The sequence below is a fragment of the Chondrus crispus genome, genomic scaffold, assembly GCF_000350225.1.
Source record: "Chondrus crispus Stackhouse genomic scaffold, scaffold_160, whole genome shotgun sequence".
Lineage (NCBI taxonomy): Eukaryota > Rhodophyta > Florideophyceae > Gigartinales > Gigartinaceae > Chondrus > Chondrus crispus.
In genome coordinates, this window is record NW_005179045.1 from 193,667 (window position 1) to 199,274 (window position 5,608).

Below are 5,608 nucleotides of genomic sequence, written 5' to 3' on the forward strand. Positions count from 1 at the left end.
GCGTCGCAGATTTGCCCTTTGAGCATTTTGACCAGTTTATTGACACTGTGGCCGCTTTTTTGGGTAGCGACAAGTGGGATCGGATTGATGAAAATGAGCCGATGCCGAATTTCCTCAACCGTACATCCCGGCAAATGCTGGTCCGCCGTTACCCCAGCACGTTATGCGCGCAGATAAGCGCCGGCCAGCAAGGGTCTTGGAATTTGAGTTGGAAGAAGAGCACTTTATCTCCACAGGTGAGTATCAGAGAGTTTCTTGATCAACAGATCCGATCGCTGTATCGGGTGCCCGATTATGTGCCCAGACTGAACCAACTCGATTTGTCGCAACACGCGAGGAACGGTTCAGCCGGCAAATTGCTGGGCCAGTTAGTGGATCTCGTTGGATGGCGTGATTTGTCGCGTGTCGAAACTGTGCTGCAAACTTTTGTTGCCCTGGCTTTTCCAATTACTGGAGAGGTCTCGATTTTGCAACGACTGGGGGGCGGAGCCTCTGGTGCGGCGGTTTTTACCGCTCAATCCACGGAAGCAGGCACGTTGATTTTGAAATTCGGCTTACCTGGCAGTGTGCTGCAGGAGTATTCAGGTTATGCGCGTGTGATTCAGCCCAGACTGCTCAACTATGTTAGTCGGCCGGCGCTGGTCGGGGGTAATCTGAATGGCCTTGTCATTGGTCGAGACTTTCCGAAAGGACAAGCCGATACACCACGTCCACAGGCGGTGGATCTGGCGATGAGCACGCTAACGGTGGTTGGCCGTCCTGAGGAAAGTGCTCGCCTTACTTCGCTGCATCAACTGATTGCGCGGGCTGTTGAGACCCGCACAGAGGAAAGTGCTCAGGCGCTCTGCGAGCGTTTGGATGGGACGCTAAAGGACATTGTGGCCAGGCTTCACCACGATGCCAAGCCTCGTTCGATGACGATTTGGCAGGCGCACGGCGCCGCGCTGCCGGCATGGCTCTATGGCGATTGCGACTTTCAGCCGACTGAAGCCCAACCAGTCGCCGATCCCGTCAGCCCGGTAGCGCCAGTCGCTGACCGGATGACCGCCACCGTGGCAGCAGCTGTGCATATGCTCATTAGCTTGCGCCGTTACTACTCGAGAGAGGGTCAGCCGACGATCGACTTATCTGGCTATCAGGTGCATGCCATCGACGGAGTGGTCGAGCAAACCGGCGAACTTCAACTGCGCGATCCGCTGCTAGGGGCTTTGGCGCGGGTAACCACGCACGCGGATGAGAATCAGAATCATTGGGCAAGGCAACTAGCGGGACTTCCGTGGGTGCGGTATGGCATGTTCGTCGATGCTCGGATAGAGCGCGGAGACAGAAACTCAGACCCAAGGTCGATCTGGGAAAATTATTTCTCGGCGGCTGCGTCAGGCGCCGCTTCTGCTTCAGCGAAGAAAGCGCCGGATGCCAACACAGATCACGGTGAGGGGTTACCACTGGCTGAGGACTTGGTTGCGCTTAATGTATTCGTGCCTCCGACGAAACGTAATGACGGCACGAGAGACGATGATTGGCCCTGGGGCCGCACGCTTGCTGACATTGCATTTCCGATTGCTTGCGGGGCAGTGCATGGTGATCTGAATTTGGAAAACATCTTATTCAGCGGGGATGAATCGCTCGGCTGGATGATCGATTTTGAGCGGGCGAATGGGCAGGGAGCGATTGCTTTCGACTTTGCCAAGCTCGAAGTCGAACTGATTCAACACCATTTGGCCCCGTTGGTTGCCGGTGATTGGCGGCTACCCGGAGCGGATCTGGAGATGTTTTCCTCAGAGTTTGATCAATCGCTCAGACTGCTGGATGAAGGACGTGTGGACGACATGATCGAGCAACCGGCGGGTTTATTGCCACAAACGACTTCGTACTCACCACGGAATCCTCGGTACCAATTAATTTTTCTATTGCTTCAAACGATTCGAAAGCAGGCAAACGAGGTATTGACTAAGGCACATAGGCGCGGGGGGCGTGATGAGAATTCGGTCAAGATTAACGCGCAGAGAGACCTTTACCTTGCTTTAGCCAGCTACGGATTTTCTGCGACTAAGTTTCTGATTCGCCGTAACCTTCAGCATGCAGTGCCGGTGATGGAATCGTACGTGTCACACTACCTTCGGGAAGCGCTGCCAGCTCCTTGGCATGAGCGTAAGGCCGAGGCGTTAGCCAACCCAGGGACGCCGTTTCGAGAAGACAAGGCTGATCGATTGCTGATGGATCTGAAGCGAGTCGGTCTAGGCTTGCTCGCCGATGCGAGCGACCGGCGTGCTGGTTTTAACTGCCTGACAGTCGATTGGATGGGTTATTCCAATCGGTCTGTCGCAAAAGACATTTCCCAGGCGGTTCACGAGTCTTTTCGTGGTGCTGCAGGCGGAGGTACTAAACCAGAGTACTGGGATCTTGGGTCTACCGGCGGAACGGCCAACATTTCACCCATCATTGGCTACCTTTGTTTGATGGCAAGACGGGGTACTGAGCAACAGGTGTTTGTGCCCAAAATCTCTTCGCGCGGAAACTCAGGGGGCACGATAGATATCCTAGAGTCCGGTGGTTATGTGTGTCCCACACGGTCCAGCGTGATGGCCAAGCGACTCATGGTAGAAGGTGGGTTTTTCAGCAAACAGGACGCAGAGCTGACGCCAGTCGATACGCTTCTGATGCGCCAGCGCAAATCGTTGAATCTCATGAAGTCGGCGGAGTTGGCCTTGGCTTCGATCATAGGAAAGAAGCTTGTCATGGGTTGTACCCACGCGATCATTGATGTGAAACTTGGTTGCGACACGAAATTTCTTCCACGGCTCGGTCCGGAAGCCGCGACCGCTGAGGCGAAGACAATCATTGAGTGGGCTAGCCGACCCGATTCGACGTTGTGGGTTGATCCGGGCTCAGTGCCGACGAAAGTTTCAGATTGGCTTAGGGCTCACCTGGGCACCCCAGATGACCACGGTTGGTATCGGTGTGGGACCGACCCGAAATCAATTAACGTTCGCTTCGTGTTTACCAACAATGATCAGCCTCAGGGCCGGGGAATCGGTCGATTGTTGGCGTTGTGCCAATTGCAGCGGATGTTCGAGGACGAATCAATATTATCTTGCGAGTTACCGGAACTGCACCAGCAGCTTTACTTTGAAGTGCTAGCGCACGAGTGTGATCTTAAGCCAGATCGCGCACAGGTGTTTTCTGCGTGTCGGGCTCAGTGGTTAGAGTTGCGTGAACGGCTACCCGCACTCAAATCGAGCGATGGCGCATTTGCCAAGCTGATGAAATGCGTTGATGTGATCACAAAAAGCGCGAACACAACATCGGTGGCCAATGAGTTACCTACTGGATTACACGTGCAACACATCTGCGTCGACGATGTGCTGCCTTGGAGGACGCGCCACGGCGACAAGTTGTTGGGTTGTAAGGTCGTTAGCATGGAGACGGCTCCGCTTGACAAGCTATTTACGGATGTATTGTGTGCCGAAGGCGCTCATGAAGAAGTTGGCTTCTGGCTGCACAGATTACCCGGTGAACGGTTGGCAGGTGCCGCGACTGATGAGGACGGCTTGAAAAAGCAGCCAGTATTGTCTGCGTTTTACCGATCCGAAACCGATTCGGAGCCTTTACGACAGGCGCTATTGCGTTATTGTTTTGAGTCGATCGTGTTAGAAGAATAGGGTCGTGACCTGAGGACGGAGAACGTCTTGAGATCAGGGCGTCTTTGATGTGTATTATCGTTAGGGTCGAGAAGACTCTCGCTACGCTCTTTAAACTTTAACTTGGAGTCGTGTCTCTGCCTGATTGACTTGGGTCGTCGTACCCAAGTCTTGCGCTGTTGGTTACTTGCTCATAAGGACGGCAGCAATTTGTTGTTTCCGACCAAACGTCATTTTTATCGTGATTTTTGAGAGAATTTCTGGAGTTGTTCGGAAACGACACTCCAAGAAGCCCAGCAATTGGGGCTTTCAGGGACCCTGCTGTCAGACCCAAGACTCGAATTCGATGTCGCTAAGACGATCGACAGGCGACGGGGTCGCTGTAAAGAAAGTCAGACCCAAGACTCGAATTCGATGTCGCTAAGACTTCATGCGAACTTCCTTTCAAGGAACAAGATGTCAGACCCAAGACTCGAATTCGATGTCGCTAAGACTAAACAGATTGGTGCGTTGCTGCAGTGGATAAAGTCAGACCCAAGACTCGAATTCGATGTCGCTAAGACTCAGCTTTGAAGCCGACCCAGAGCGCAACAAGTCAGACCCAAGACTCGAATTCGATGTCGCTAAGACTAATTCAGGCGACGCAATTTTGCTGTTGTTGATTGTCAGACCCAAGACTCGAATTCGATGTCATTGGCGTCGCCGAGAGTTGTCCATGGCTATTGAGAGATCTACAGTCAGCAACGGCACCAGGGCGATTTATGGAATCTGGGCGAGCCGGATATTGCTGACGAATTCTCGGTGGCGTGAGGGGTTGGCTGGTGGTGAGTTAGCAAGCGATCGACTTGCCGAATGCCAATAGGACGAAGGCAAGTAACCGTTGGGCACCGCAGATTTTGCGATTGTCGTTGGATCGTTTTTCTGCAGGGCCTGAATGGCTGATTGCGCTTTCGTGGGGACCGAGTTCTGTTTGAGGGTTGTCAGGTTCGCTTCACTAAAATCGGCGACATTCGTTTTTGTTGTTTGCACCTGAAACCGAGAATTGTCATGCTGGCTGGATCCGCTGGGCAAGCACCCCCATTTACCAACCTGGACTCAACTAACAGGCTGCATTACTTCGGAGCGAACTTTCTGTGACGAGATCGAGCAGAGGGCTCTCTGCCGGTAGCGGCGAATCGATCAGGTTTGAGATCAAGTTCGGGTTGATCGAACTAATACTGCTTAGGTGGGCGGTGATCCGCCGCCCGCAACGGGCCTAACCGACCCCCTGCTTCTCAGGTCGTGTTGGTAGGCTCGTGCAATTGGGAAACTTTATTGTCGGGTTCCTGCTAACGCGCTTGCAGTGTCCCGGCGAGGATCTGGTTCAGTTGGCACCGGACATGAGCAGGCGAGTCTTTGCGGCGAAGATTGGCCCGGATTGGCCTTGCCAATGCTGGATGAGTCAGACGGATCTCCCCTGTTTTGTGGATTACGGCGATCTTGCCACCCGCTAGGATCCAGCGGCGCTGGATGGTGCGGAAATCGGAAGTGCGTTGACGACTTGTGACTTGGCTTCTGTTTGGCATGATGGCTTTACTCCTTTGTGGGTGGTGCATAGAATGCAACTCACAAACAATCGAATCGTATTCGTCAACAATTGGGGCAGCAGGAGGCAGCGTGGTTAGTTGGGACAAAAATGGCTGGCGTTGACGCGAAGGCCTCACAGGAGTTGGTTTTCGTTGTGCTGAGCCGCCTTGGACCAGACGGGCTGGGCACTGTTTTGCAGTGGAACTGTCACTTGGATGCCTACAATTTCTTAGGGGGTCATCGGGATGACGGCGAGAGCAAGCTCGACTGCGCAAAGCGAGAGCTGCGCGAAGAGCTCGGGACTGAGTTGGAAGCCTTGGTCGATGCGCCGCTGCCCGAGGTACCCGCTGCGGAGTGGCAAGAGCTCGACCGCCTGGTGACTGATGGCGCCTGGCTTAGCG